The sequence below is a fragment of the Microcebus murinus genome, chromosome 12 (genome assembly GCF_040939455.1).
Source record: "Microcebus murinus isolate Inina chromosome 12, M.murinus_Inina_mat1.0, whole genome shotgun sequence".
In the NCBI taxonomy this organism is placed as follows: Eukaryota; Metazoa; Chordata; class Mammalia; order Primates; family Cheirogaleidae; genus Microcebus; species Microcebus murinus.
In genome coordinates this window covers 41696535-41711884 of record NC_134115.1, presented here as the reverse complement: position 1 = coordinate 41711884, position 15350 = coordinate 41696535, and the positions used below count along the sequence as shown (strand labels likewise).

The window sequence follows — 15350 nt, the reverse complement described above, 5'->3', positions numbered from 1 at the left end:
TATGTTAATTAAATTGACTTTTTAAGTATAATTTTAAAATGTATAATTATCTTAAGTTTTTTCAAGTCATGTTACTCTATGTATGGTATAAATTCTCAGAGGCTGATACAAACTATAAATAGATGTTATATAGAAAAAATTAAATGGATGGGTTTGATAGTAGATTAATGAAAATTAAAAAGAAAATTAGTGAACTGTAAAAGTAATCTGTAAAAATTATCCAGAAATCAGCACAGGATAACAAAATGAGAATAAACAAAAATGAAGACAGAGACATGGGGGGCATAATAATAAGAAAGTGTAATATTGGCTTGACTGGAATCCCAGAAGGATAGAAGAACGAGAATTAGCAGAGACAGTATCAGAAGAGATAATGGCTAAAGATTTTTAAGAATGGATGAAAGTCACCAACTCATAGATTCAAGAAGCCCAATTAATCTCAAACAGTATAATTAAAAAGATATCCATGGACACATTATAGTGAAACTATAAAAACAGAAACAAAACATTTCACACAAGCAAATCCCAAACCAAAATGAAGAAGTGAACTTAAAAGGAGTCATACAGCCAAGGCATACTCTTCAGAAGAGCAACAGTCTGAAAGCACCTTTCTCAGCAAGGAAAATTGGAAGAGAGGACAATATTTCCAATATGCTGAAGGAATATAGTTGACAACCTGAGCTTCTGTGCTTACTGGAAATGTACTTCAGAAATGAAGTATTTTAAATCAAACCATTTTCAGATACATAAAATCTGAGTTGATTTGTTACCTGCAAGCTCTCTAATGATAATTCTAGAGGTTGTTCTTCAGACATCAAGAAAATGCTTCCAAACCAAATGTTGGAGAAACAAGAAGAAAAGAAGAGGACAAAAAGTGGTAAATATGTAAGTGAATAGAATTGAGTATTGGCATTATAAAACAATAACTAGCGTCAAGCCAATGTCTTTTAAGAACATAGCATAAATCCTATACAAAATTTTACAAAACCAAACTAGCAGTGCCTCAATAGAATAAAACATAATGACCAAGTTGGATTTACTTCAGGAATGCAGGGTTGATTTAACATTTGCAAATTAATGTACACACTGACAGATTAATGGAGAAAAATTATGATTATCTCAATACAAGGCAAAGAATATTTTCTAAAACTTGATATCCATTTCATGATCTGAATTCTAAAGATGATTAAAATTTCATATGCCAATTGGCAATAAAAGGTAACTTTCTTAACCCAATAAGAGGCATCTATAAAAATGTACAGTAAATATCATACTTAATGATAGATAAGAATGTTAAGAACATTCCTTTGACAATTAGTAAAAAGACAAAAATGTCTGTCATCACCCCTTTTATTCAAACTTGTACTATAGATCCTAGCCAGCACAATAAAACAAGAAGTAATAGAAAAGCAATAGACAATAAAATAAATTATTAAAATTGTCATTAATTGCAGATGCTATGTATGATTATGTACACAGAAAAATCCCAAAATATACAGGTTTATTATTAGAATTAATGAGAGAATTTGGCAAGTTTGCCAGATAGAAACCAACATAGGAAAATCAACTAAATTCCTGTATGCCAGCAACAAATAGTTGGGGCCAAAAACACCATACAGCACTGAAAATGAACACGCTACAGCTACAGCTATACGCATAGACATGAATGAAGCCTGCAAATGTAATGATGAGTGTAAGAAGCAAGCCATGAAAGAATATATACCGTACCGTACCATTTACATAATTTTCAAAAACAAGAACAACTCAAAACAAAAACAACAATAATTCACGCCTGTTTGGAGTGCTTATCCATTCTCAGCTTCAACAATTGCTATTATGCTTATGACTTTTAAAACCTTATTTCCATTGCTTGCTGCCAGCCATGCCCATGTGTCAATTTCTTCATGATATTGCCTCCTAGATATTGCCAATTGAATGACCTACTGGTACCTAAAGCTACAGGTCTGGTTTGATGATTTATGTAGAGTTCATGAATATCTTCCTTAAATCTATACTGTTTCTCATGGTGAGTTTATTTATTGCCTTGCTTTTAATACCATCTGTGTGTTGCATCTTTCAAACATCTTACTCCAACCCTAAGCCTCTCTTGTGAGTTCCAGGTTCATATATCCAACTGCCTCCTTGATATCTCAGTTTGGATATCTCCTTGGCATCTCAAACTGACTATCAAATATGCAATTTTGCATGATTGAGGGAACAAAAATCACAAGCATGCTTGAAAAATAACAAATAGTTTTGCTTTGCTGGTCTTAGTGTGGGGGACTGAACAGAAATGTAGAAGATGTGACTAGAAAAATAGTTTAGGGACATATACTGAAGAACTTCTGATGTTTTGCTTAACAATTTGGACTTTGTGGACAATAGAGACTCATAGAAGAATTTTTATTTTCTGTTAATTTATTCATAAAACAAATATTAATTGAGAACCTACTATATGTTAGGCTCCTGTCCTCATGGAAATTACAGTCCATCAAGAGAGCTATGTCATCAGATTTACATTTTCAAATGATAATTTCATAAAATGTGGACAGTGATTTAGAGGGTGAGACTAGAGAGAAGAGGTAGGAGGCAAGAGTGCCGAATGCTTAAACTAAAATAGTTGGGAAGTAAAGATGAAGAAGGATTCTTGCAAGTGTTAAGGGCAGAATGTATTGGAACTAGTGTCAAGTTAGAATAAATGGGATAGGGAAGCGTAGGACTGAGGATGGTATCAAAGCTTTCATCTGGCCCAGGAAATGGCAGTGCCTTTACCTTACCTGGGTGATGTGGAAGGAGGAGGTGGGTGGGTAGTTGGGAGACACCTGACTTCAGTGTGGACAGTGAATCTGAGAGGCCTATGGGACATTCAGTGAAGAAGCTGAGCAGCTAATTAGAAATGTGGGATGTGTATTAGGAGAGAGCTATAGATAGAGGCATTGGTTTGGCAGTAATAGCTGACCATGCGGGATAGAGACAGGTAGCACAGAGATTGGCAAGGAGGAAAGTGAAAGGGATCGAACGCATATGACACACAGAAGAACAAATTTGGCACTGGCAAACCAATTAGTCTCAGCATTGACATAACTAGCTATGACCCTTGACCTCCCTTTCTCAGAGTTCTGCGCATCTGCCTCCCGCTGTTCCATCATTTCTTCTGCGAAGGACAGAAACAACACCACATGTAGGCAGAAGTGTCATGGGATGGCGGGATCTAAAGACCTCTGAAAGGTTTGCCTGTCACCACACCTGGGATTGGCCAAGTCACAGTGTGGCCCTAGGTTAGAGCCTTGTACACAGCACCCCCCAGCAGACTGCACACGCTATACCTGCCAAACGTAGCATGTTTGTAGTTATAAATATTATTAATACTGTTGTTAGTAATAAAAACAGCAGCTCACGGTTTGTTGGGGGTTGAGTTTCATCCCCCTAAAAAGATATGTTGAAGTTCTAACTCCCAGAACCTCAGAATATGACCTTATTTGGAGATAAGACCTTTACAGGGGTAATCAAGTTAAAGTGAGGTCATTTGGGTTTACCCTACTATGACTGATGTCCTATGAAAAGAGTAAATTTGGACGCAGAGACACACACACACAGGACAAATCCATATGAAGAGGAAGGCAGAGATTGGGGTGATGCCAAGACAAGGAATGCCAAAGACTACCAGGGAACCACCAGCAAGAGGAGAGGCATGGAACACATTCTCCTGCACAGCCTTCAGAAGGAACCAGCTCTGCAGACCTCTTCTAGCCTCCGGAACTCTGAGACAATAAATTTCTGTTATCTAAGCCACTTTGTAGTCCTTTGCCATGACAGCCCTGGCGTACTAATACATGGTGGTGTATGACTTAACATTATACCAGATGCACTGCTTTTGTTCATTCTCATTGGATCCTCAAAACGACCTCCTGGGGGAGACATTATCATTAACCCCTTTTATGGGATGGGAAACTAAAATGATCAGAGATCCAGGTTCCTGTGTGATAAGACACAGGACACAGGACTTTAATGGAGAGAATGTCAGGAAATTTCACACATGGGGCACAGCACTCCAAACAGCATCTTCGTGGAATGTGGTGGCGGTGGCTGAGCAAGTGGGAGCCGGCATCAGCCTCCTGGGTTCCAACCCCAGCCTGGCGGCTCTGGCCGTGTGGTTCTGGGCAAGTTCCTTAACCAACTCTGCACCTGGATATGGTAGAGAAAATAATAATAATAATAATATGGTACAGAAAATAATAATATCTCTGGCTCTCCTGAGGGTGAAATGAGCTAATTCCTGTGACATGTTTAGTGCGGTGCCTGCTGTATTACTATGTGCTCAAGAAATGGTAGCTATTTTAAAATAATAATTCACGGGAAATTACAAGGGAGTGGAGAAGCCCTTTGGTAATTCTCACGGTTGCTTTTCGTAAATGTACTGAGCGAAAGGTCTGAACTAGATGCATTGTGTGTGTTTAATGGTCTCTCGGTGTCTGGGCTGGGGATAGGTAGCACTTGCTGCTGAGTCCACAGGCAGACATGGCCACTTGGTGGTTCTCCTTGGGGCCCCATTCAGGCATCTCTGGGGGAGACCCTTTCTCGAGGTCAAGCCCAACTTGACCCTCCAAGAAGCTCTCTGTGTTACTAATAAGGGTTAAGGCTGCCTTGTTAGATGTCAAGCAGAAAAAAGAGAGAAAGAATTAGGGGTTATATGCAACTGGGAATTAATCAGTTAAAAGGTCAGAGCATAAAGCATGGGTTTTGATATAGATGGATCCCACATGCTTTGAACTTTAAAATCACTGCATAAGGTTTCACTATAAGCAAGTTCACCATAAAGGGATTTCACTACACAAATAACAAGAAATGCAATCTCCATCCTGAATTTTAAAAATGCAATTAAAATTGGTGCAGACCCACTGAGCCTTGCCAAATCCTGCTTTAAATAACAGTTTGGAGAATCACAAACTTCAATTACTTTTGGCAATGTCTTGGTTTTCCATGAGGCACTATAGGTTATTAAATGTCCTAGCTATTTAGCTTGCTAATGAATAGTTTATCCTACATTCAATTAGGCTGGTTTTCCCTCCTTTTTTTTTTCTTTCTCTTTTTTTTTTCTCCCAACCCACTCAAAGAATTGATGATAATTAAGAGAAAGCTGTCAAAGGTCCAGGTTTTTTTTATCCAAGATATCTTTATAGTTCTAGGGTTACCTAGGGTAGAAATCTGGGCTTCATCTTGTAAACTTAATATCTGTCTTCCACATCAGGAATGGCTGTCATAATGATGATAATAGCAGGAATAATTGCTGTCGTATGTTCTACACCACACCTTTCAAACCATTCTAAATATTTCACATTTTTCCCTTAATACCTTTGAGTAGTAGACAAGGAGCAGATTTATTATTCTTTTTAAAGTCAATGAGGCAAAGGAGGTTAAAAGAAATGTTCCCAGATTATAAACTTCATCTTGAACAAACAGAACAAAATATTAACAGGTAACGTGGTGTTCATTCTGTATTTGTCACATTGCACTAAATCCAGTTCCCTGGTTTCCTTTCTTGCTCTCAGGTGGCTGAAGAATTGAAATTGAGGGAATGTGAATAGTATTTTCAGGTATTTCTAATTGCCAGATTGCCAAGGTCTGATCAGTTGGACAGTAGCCCCTTCCTGATCTGTGACATGCTTGTTCATTTCATAGGTACACTTCAACCAGGAAAGATTGTGGCCCCAGTGATTTTTGATATTATAGAGAAGGTTCGATTGGACATAGACCCTAAGCAATCCAACATAGGCGTATCTGTGAAACGTATTTCAGAACAGGCAAAATTAAAATCATCAATAACAAAACACCTAATCATCAGAAAAAGAAGCCAGTTAGAGAACTCTTAAATATTAATCAGCTACTTCTGCAGCTCGAATTTGAGACCACATTTTGGAGTTCTGAATCACTCCCAGGCCAATTTAACTTTTAACCTCGCCAGCCTCTGCTCTGACTAGGCACTGGGCTTGCATGTGTGGGGGAGAGAGATGAGAGAGATACTGCCTGCCCTTTGCAGAGGGCTGCTCCTGAACCCACCCTAGCTTGGACCTGGTGCCGTATACATGTGAGAGTTGTCATTTCAAGAGCAAATTCATTGTCATCATTATAAGAAAAAAATCTAAACAGAGTAGGCCTAACTGGTGAGCCAAGTGCCTGGATCATTCTACACACAAGGGCCTTGAGGAATGACTGCCAACTCAACCACCCTTTCTTCCTTCAACTCCCACTCCAAAGCTCTTCTCCTGCCCTGCCCACACTTAGCACCTGACTAAACTGGCTCAGGTATTGGCTCCTTTATGGCAGAAGAAGCAACATGACAGCCTGAAGCTGGGGCAGACCTCTGCCTTGGGGGCCTTCTCAATCCTTATGATACATTGTTTCTGCCTCTCTCCTTAGTCTTCCCACGTGCCCCAGTCACAGCCCAGTCAGCGACCCTCCCGGCCACTGCTGGGTCTTGGCATATGCCAGCTGTCTTCCAGTGCCTCCTCATTCCGGCTTGAGGCTCCAAGCAGCTCACTCCCAGGTCTGGTTTGACCAAAATAGAATTAATATTTATTAAGCACTTACTAAGTACGAAGCACTCTTTGAAGCACATGGTATATTTATTCAAGCCTCAAAAAAAAAACCCTGTAAAGTAGATACTATCATTATCTCCTTTATATGAAGACAATTTAGACACAGAAAGAGTCAATCATTTGTCCGAGGCTGTCAGCCCCAGACCCCTGCGTAGCCTACACTGAAGCTTCTTTAAGGGAAGCAGCGCCACAGGGATTGGTTAGAACCATGCAGGTTATACAGCCAGAATGCTAACTAGTCCCCTGTCCTGCCAACCTGTCCCTTTTTTAAAACCTCAGAGCCTTGGCCGGGCGCGGTGGCTCACGCCTGTAATTCTAGCTCTCTGGGAGGCTGAGGTGGGCGGATGGCTCGAGGTCAGAAGTTCGAAACCAGCCTGAGCAAGAGCGAGACCCCATCTCTACTATAAATAGAAACAAATTAATTGGCCAACTAATGTATATAGAAAAAATTAGCCGGGCATGATGGCGCATGCCTGTAGTCCCAGCTACTCGGGAGGCTGAGGCAGGAGGATCGCCTGAGCCCAGGAGTTTGAGGTTGCTGTGAGCTAGGCTGACGCCAGGGAACTCACTCTAGCCTGGGCAATAAAGTGAGACTCTGTCTCAAAAATAAATAAATAAATAAATAAATAAAACCTCAGAGCCTTAATGTGACAGGCAGAGAAAATGCAGTCATGGGGCACTCCCGGGCTCCCCACTAGTAAGCAATCCCTCTCTCCACCCTCTTCCGCAGGGCGTCCTGTTGCCCCACTTTTTTCTGCATACAGAGCCCTGACTCTCTGGCACCTCAGGCCTTCAGCTGTTCTTATTATCGTACATTATCATTAATGGATCAGCCTCCAAATAAGCTTTCCAAATAGAAGCCTGGCCCGCCAGATCATAAAGGTTAGGCCTGCGTATTCCAGAGGGCGATGTCAGATGAGGAATTCTATTAGAAAGCTTTGCATCTGGAGTTTTCTAATGGTGCCTTCAGGCAAAAAAAATTAAAATTAAACCACCAACCAACCACCCCTCCCCACCCCCACCACCACCGTTCCAGCTTTCCCCACAGCAAGATTTCTGACTTGGTTAAATAGAATTCATTAATAAGCAAGGGGGAAAATCACTCCAGGCAGTTTATTCTCGAAAATGTAAACTGTTAAAACATTTTGTGGTTACAAGCCTTCTGAAAATAAAGCGTTCTTCTCTAGTGTTTCGTGATTTCTTAGAATAAGTGATTTTCTGACACATGCAGGAAACCTTAAGGAGATGGTCAAATCTAAAGCCATTTATTAGCTTTTGGCATTTTTTTTTTTTTATGATGGTGACATACTCAGAAGTTTGAAATCTGGAGCTACCATTTCCTTGGGCTTCCTCTACTATCAGCTACCTTATTTTTCCCTCTAAAAATATGATTTATTCCCAGAAGTGTGTGTGGTATGGGAGCAATCCTTGGTCCCCTTACATCCACCACATTTGTCCAGCTTTTCTCTCTCTCCCTTCCTCCCTGCCTCCCATCCCCCATCTCTCTCTCTCTCTCTCTCTCACACACACACACACACACACACACACACACACACACTGGGATGGGGGTGGTGTTCTAGAAAGAACCCAAGAAACAGGAGACAGGACTCTGGGAGGAGGGGACCGTGGAGCCTTCTTTGTAGGGGGGTTCCCAACCTGCCTTTGTCTGAAAACTGGGCACAAGGCCAGCCCCAACCCAGTGGATTGCCATTCTTGGCCTCCAGCCCAGTGATGGATCTGACTGTCATTTCCCTACCCCCAGCAAGGCAGGGGGCAAACTGAGAAGAGGGATGAGGAGGAGGAAATAGAGCTGGGTCTGGGAAAAGAGGTAGGATGGCCACAGTGGAGAGAGGGCTCAGCCGGAGAGGTGGGGGACCCGCCCCATCCTGGCCCCCTTTTGTCAGCTCCCTGCTTCTGAGTTAAAATCCATCATAAACAACCAGGGATAGTAAGGGCTCCATCGGAAGGAGAATATTGTAGTCGGGCAGCAAAAGGCATGGCAGAAAGGCTGTTGCTCTCTCACATCAAACAATGAGACACTGGTAAACATCAATCTTATTTTTAAAGACTCTGAAAAGGGAAGTCAAGAATCTTCTTTGGGAATGAATTACATAGTTTAATGCCCCTCAGAAGCAAGAAATTCTTTCTTACACCCAACTTAAATCACTCATATGACAGACCAATCCCTCTTTCTTTAAAATGTGTTGCCATAGGCAGGAAAATAAGTCTGATAACTTTGGAACCAGACAAAATGACAGCTTCTGTGAACTTAAGAAAAAACATAAAAGATAGTCATAATAGCTGTAATGCTCTCCTGTTTGAATGGGCTTTTTTTTTTTTTTTTTTTTTACCAAAATACATTTGGCTATTGTTTGCGAATGTATGTCTCTAAATTAAATGTATGGCATATCAGAGATGTACAGAATCTCAGAGGTTATCTAGCCCAGTTCCCCTGACTTTTCTGATGAAGAAATAGAGACTCAGAGAGGCCAAGTGACTAGCTCAAGGTCACACAGGGAGAGGGCTTGGAGAAAAGACTAGAATCCAGACAAAGCAGACACCCCCTCTCTCTCTGTCTCTCAGTCTCTCTGTGTCCCCCAACCCCATCCCTTCCCTACCTTTCTCGATTTCAACTTAAACACTTTAAGGAAATATGTATTTCTTTCCATAGTACTAGCTCATATATTATATCTGTATATCCATCTGTATTTCTGTCACTAGACTATAAATGGGTTTCCCAGTAGCCCTATGGCTGGAAGTCGTGAGTGCTGTCCACCGAAGATTTCCAACTCTCTGCCTTCCAGGCTCAAGGCAGGAGTAGCGCACTCCCTGGTCCTTTGATGGCAGGCTGGGGCCTTGTGACCAGTTCTAGCCAGTGAGCTGTAAGAAGACCTTTTAGCTGCTGGTTCCAGACTTTCTAGAGCTTCCCATCTGCCAAAGCAAAGAGCAGTGTTCTGGGAGAGGAGCTGTTCCCCTAGCATGGCTCTCTCAGCGAGGGACACAGAGCAGGGCCTTACAGGAACATTCTAAGACACAAGACTTGAGCATTGTCACATAGTACAACCCAGGCCGACAGATACAATGTGTGAAGTAATTTAAGAGGGTGTAATGACTGTGGCATTCAACAGTATTAAATCCCATGCAGAGAAAATTCTTCCCTTTTCAAATCTCTTCTGGTCACACAGAGGAGTCAAGAAGAAGCTTCCCTCAGAGGTTCAGAGGCTGACATATCCTTAACACCTCTCCTGCTATTGCCCTCCTTCCTTTTTAACAAAGAACAGAACTTGGATTCAAAGCCCAGAGTATCTGGCTAGAATTTAGTTCTATTGGTTTGTTCTCACATTTAATTTCATAGTGATCTCTGGTTATGGAATGTGATACTGTGTTTTTTAAATATAGGGAATGTTCTAAAATTTCCTTTGAAAATATATATATTTAAATTATAATAATGTAACTATGTGACAAACCTAGTTGAAGTTGCTGACATGTACTTATGTATTTAATCTTCACAACAATCCTATGAAGTGGGTGCTATTATTCTCTCCACTTGATAGATTCGAAAACAAGCAGCCCAAGTTTCCCCAATTAGTAAGTGACAGAGCCAGAATTCAAATCCCGATGGCATGGTTTCACAATTTGTACTCTGTGAGTTGATCTTTTAAAATAGGTATACCCTGGAGTACTACTCAGCCATAAAAAATGGTGAACCACCTATTGTATTATCCTGGATAGAGCTTGTGCCCATTCTTCTAAGTGAAGTATCCCAAGAATGGAAAAACAAGCACCACACGTACTCACCATTAAACTGGTACTAATTGATCAACACTAATGGGCACATATAGGAAGTCACATTCATAGGGTGTCAGGCAGGTGGGAGGAGGGAGGAGGAGACGGGTAAATCCACACCTAACGGATGCCATGCATGCTGTCTGGGGAATGGACACTCTTGTTGGGTGGTGCAGAGGCAATTTATGTAACCAAAACGTTTGTAACCCTATAATACTCTGAAATAAAAAAAAATTATTATTTCTCGTATTATTCAGTTGCTGTGTCCTCATAGCAAATATCATGAAGGAAAAATCACAAATGATTGTACTTTGGGAAACAATCATTTCCTCCTTTGTCAACCAAGAGACTTGCTTTTTCCCTTGCCACAAGTGACCTTTTATGAGACTCGCCCAGCTGTATTCCTGTTCAGGCCAGAGAGTGCTCTGCCCTGGTTTCCCCACAACACATGTGGGGTCCAGGAACCCGGGTCAAGAATCCTCTAAGTGACCATAGAAGGAAGATGTATTTGTGAGGGACTGAGGGAAGATCGGAGGGGAGTGACTGAGTGCCCGTTGTGTCTGAAACTTTTATCTTCAGAGATATCCTCCTTCCAGAAGCTCCGGAGCTGTGGGCCCCTGACCGACACGTGGATTAGGTTCCTGCCACCCGTGCACGGCGCCAGCTAGCTCTGGCTGCCCCCATGTCCTCTCTGTTTATAGGGTTTAAAGGAGGCACCCTGATAACAATCCATTACTTAGAAATAGGTATTTCTGTGTGTTTTATTTTAAGATTTTCAGCCCTTGGAATATCTTGAGTAGACTACTTCCTACTTTAATTTTTAAAATAAATTTCCCCTTGAAACTTACCTAGCATGGAGCACTCCAGTTTCTCTGCATGGTGGGTTGCTAATGTTATTGGGAAACTTTTCTTTTTGAGATTATTATGTCTTTCAAATCTATACATTCTGGGCGGAGGGGAATCAACTTTAGGGATCCATGGGTTTGAGAAGGGGGTCCTTCCTCAGTCAAAATATATTCACTTTGGCTTCCTTGAATAGGTAAAACAAAACTTTCTGACTCTCCTCAGTCCTCAGGCCATTTTGTTCATGCTATATTTTTTATGGTTGTGCTGCCTAAGCAAATGGAAATAAGACTAGTGGTGGAAAAGCCACAAAAGAGGCTCAGATTCCTATGTCATTCAGTGAAACATATGGTGGCAGTAGTTGGGAATCGGAAATCTATATTTGTTATTGATTAAACATAAGAAGCATAAGTCAATAGACTCGTTTCCCTTAGCCTTGTTACTTTGATTACCATTTCTTGGACGGTGAATCCAGCGAATCCTTTCCTACTACCATTTTTTCAATCAGCAAGAAGACGAGGTTGGTTTCATGTTCACGCACGTTGTTATTGTTCCTTGAAATAATTAGAAATTACTGAAACACTACTTGTCTTTCCCAATATTAAGAAAATGTGCATATTTAGGCAATAGATGGCAGTGTTTCCACAAATTTTAATATTGCAATGGCCCTTAAAGAAAGCTTAGCACTCAGCTCTTCTGTAGCTTGCCGTGATCGTATAGTGGTTAGTACTCTGCGTTGTGGCCGCAGCAACCTCGGTTCGAATCCGAGTCACGGCAGGAGGGGAGAAGGTTTTTGGAAGAGAACAAGACCAGTCCCAGGCCGCATTGCATCTAAACAACATTTTGCAGTCAGGCATGTGATCATGAAAATCAATAAAACAGAAACCACTACAAAGATTTTAAACTTTAGAGAGAGACATGCGGAGTGGCTTTATTAATGATTCGTCCTGTTGCAAGTGTGTCGTGTGTGTTTTTTTTTTTATTTGCATTGACGGATAATATGATAAAACTGGAGTGTAGTGGGCATGTAATTATTATTAATTACAACTACTTAAGCTCTGCTTTGAGCAGACTCGTCAAGTCTGCTTGCTTTTGAGCCTTGCCAGGGCTATACAGTAATAACAACCCTGAATTATTTGGAAAGATGTCAGCAGTAGATGTGCAAATCCTGTTTAACCAGGCATGAATTGTTGTTAGGAGGTTTTTTTCAGGATGACAGAGAGAAAATGAACTGTCCCTTATCAGTAATTGCAGGAAACATTTTGTTTCTATGATATGAACTGGCTGTAATTTAACTTTCCTGCATCATTGGATAATGTAAGGAGCCAGTTGTTGCTCAAAACGAAAATCTCTGAAGTGGGCATTTGGGTCTGATAAAGGGCATATTATAAGTAGACAATGGGGCTCAAGCAATAAATAATGTCCATATATGGCAAAAATTTTTAATGACATTTTTCGAAAGACTGGGGTTTGTAGTATAAGTGGCTAAATGTTGAATTAATGTGAGTAACATGGCTTTAATGGGCCTTTCTTGAGGACTTAAAAACACGAACAATACAGCCTGAAAATGTCAACTATAAGTATGTTATAATGAGGTTTTACTGCTCTGAAATTATAGCCCGCTATGTTTTAAATAAGGGATCATTAGAAGGCACTTTTTAATGCCTCTAACTCCTGTTTCATGGACAGCTTAGCAAAAATTTGTATTTGTTATTTATGTAATACTAAAAAAATTTTTCTACTAAAAATATATGCACAGGATAGGAACAGAATCTCTCAAGTTCTTTCAGAGCCAGTGAATTTTTAGAAATAATATTCTAGAAAAATTGCAATAAATATTATTTCTCCCTTTCCAAAAAAAAGAGCAATCTCTAATTATGACTCAAAAATATTAGCCTTGGAGTATTATGAAGTGAATGCTTATTGTCTCCTTCTGGACTCACTTTCAAGATTATTTTCCACTCTGAGGTCTCTTCCCATATGTGGCTAATTCCTCAACCCCCCTTCCCCAATATTTCCCATAAATTCTGCCTCCTCTTCTCCGAAGGACCTAGCCTAGGCTCTGCCTCAAGTCTGCAAAGCCTTCTCAGCTTCACGAAGACAGCTGAATTGCAATTGTTCTTTTGTTAAAACAGAACAAGTCTATTCATGGTTATTTGTATTTTATTAAGAGACTGAAGATGCAATGAAATACTCATTTGAAGAAGGAGATTGTGTCACTCAGAATTCAGTGGTTATACATGACAGAAACATGCACTGATTTAAAGAGCAGGATGTACCTTGGCACAAGTATATGTGGGGCTTCAGAAACAATTGGAACTAGGTTATTAAAGAGGACTAGAACAGACTCCATCTCATCCCATATTTCTTTTTAAATGTTGCCTTATTCTCTCAAACTAACTGCTACATGGCAGGAAACATGGTAGCCAACAGCAATTCTTGCTCTTTATATCTTAAGAATTGCCTCCAGCAAAAGATCACCATAGTTACTATTCCAAATATACTGGGGAAGGATCTGATTGGCTTAGCTTTGGTCAGGTGGTCATCATTGGACCAATTAGCTGTGTAAATGGGGATAGAGCCATATAGCACAAAAGAGATTTCTTCCCTTATCCTGAGGCCCGTCACAGAGTGAGGGGACTGCCAGCCCTGGAGCCACCTCAGTTGTCTCCCTCTGAATCTTTTCCCATTCACTACTAGAGCATACCAGTTGATGGCTGTCTACTTCCACCAACCCATGAATTCAGTTCCCAAACTATAATCTTCACTGCCTTGTGAAAAACGAAAAGCAGTGGGGAGAGGGGGTTCAGAAAATGACAATTAGTCTAGACTCAACTTTGAGCATAGAACACTGAGCAACTGCTTGGACAAAGGGAGCACTTCATTTTTCTCTCCTCTGTCTGCACCAAAAGGGCTCTTCTTTCCCCCAGATGACTGCTCTCCCAACTTAGCTAGGAAAGAGCACAAAATCTTCCTTCCTGACTCTGCCAACAAAAATCAACTTGAACTTGGGCAAGTTATCTAAGCTCTTACAGTTTTTTAAAAAAGGCATATTACTGTGCAAATTAAAAGAATAATGTACAGATAAACAAAAATCACTTAGTACACATCGTAGAAATGCAACACTCGCACCTAGCAGAGATGCAACAAATAATATTTATTCTTTTTATTTCAAGGCTGCCTACCACCCTCACCCACCACACAGCCTCCATTGATAGAAACTCTAGAGTGAGTTTTCCATTAGGAAAAGGACTCCTCACTGTAGATTTCAGAGGTTAGAAAAAAATGTGATAGAGTAGACTCCAAACCAAGGATAGCACAGTCAGGATCCACTGAGTGACCAGATGAACATCCAAGTTTGCATTCCCTCTTTATATGGCTACCATGACTGAGGGTTATAAAAGTCAGTGGTTGTTTTCATCAGCAAAGAGTTTGTTGACATTTAATATCCTTGCTGCTGTTAAAATGTGTTGCATTTTTACTGTAACGCCAATTTTTTTACTGAGTTAGTTTTTAGAAATGCTAAAGTCCAAGTTATCAAAAATTAATTCTACATTTTTAATTTCATTAACAGATTTCATTAGCAGTTATTGATTAGACAATATCTTTTAACTTTTGTAGAAATATGTAAAAAAGTAAAATATGCTTTTAACTTTTGTAGAAATAACTTACAAACATCCCAACAGATCCCATTTTATTTCCATGCCCGTATTGTCTATATTTTATACCAAAGCCAATACTTGCAAATGAAAAATCAGGGAGACTGTGATATAATCTTTCAAACATTTTTTCCACCAAAAAATTAATGATAAAGCATTTCAGGGAAAAGACAAGTCATTCTCACTATTAAAGAGCTTCCTTGATAACTTTGTAACATTAATGATGAAACACCAGAGAACTAACAGAATCCCGATTTTGATCACACGACTTTGACAGCTGTAAGTTTCACTGATCGGTGACATTTTCATCCTCTGGATTTGTTTATTCAAATTATAAAATCTTTGGCTCACTTAAAAATCGGGAAAACTCTTTTTCTTCTTTTCATAGGAGTCAACTATAATGGCAAGAAATCTTAATTCGCTCTAGTCTCTTACTTTATGCCCTCATGGTGGTATAGCTGCAACA

At 40.2% G+C, this 15350-nt stretch overlaps 1 protein-coding gene and 1 non-coding gene across 7 annotated transcripts in view; both read left to right on the top strand.

Moving 5' to 3' along the window:
- Window positions 1-15350, top strand: part of NFIB (nuclear factor I B) — a 428232-nt gene that overhangs the window by 81102 nt on the left and 331780 nt on the right. The gene's annotated exons all lie outside the window — the stretch shown is intronic.
- On the top strand, window positions 11931-12002 carry TRNAH-GUG (transfer RNA histidin (anticodon GUG)). The gene has a single exon. It is a non-coding gene; the product is annotated as a tRNA-His (tRNA).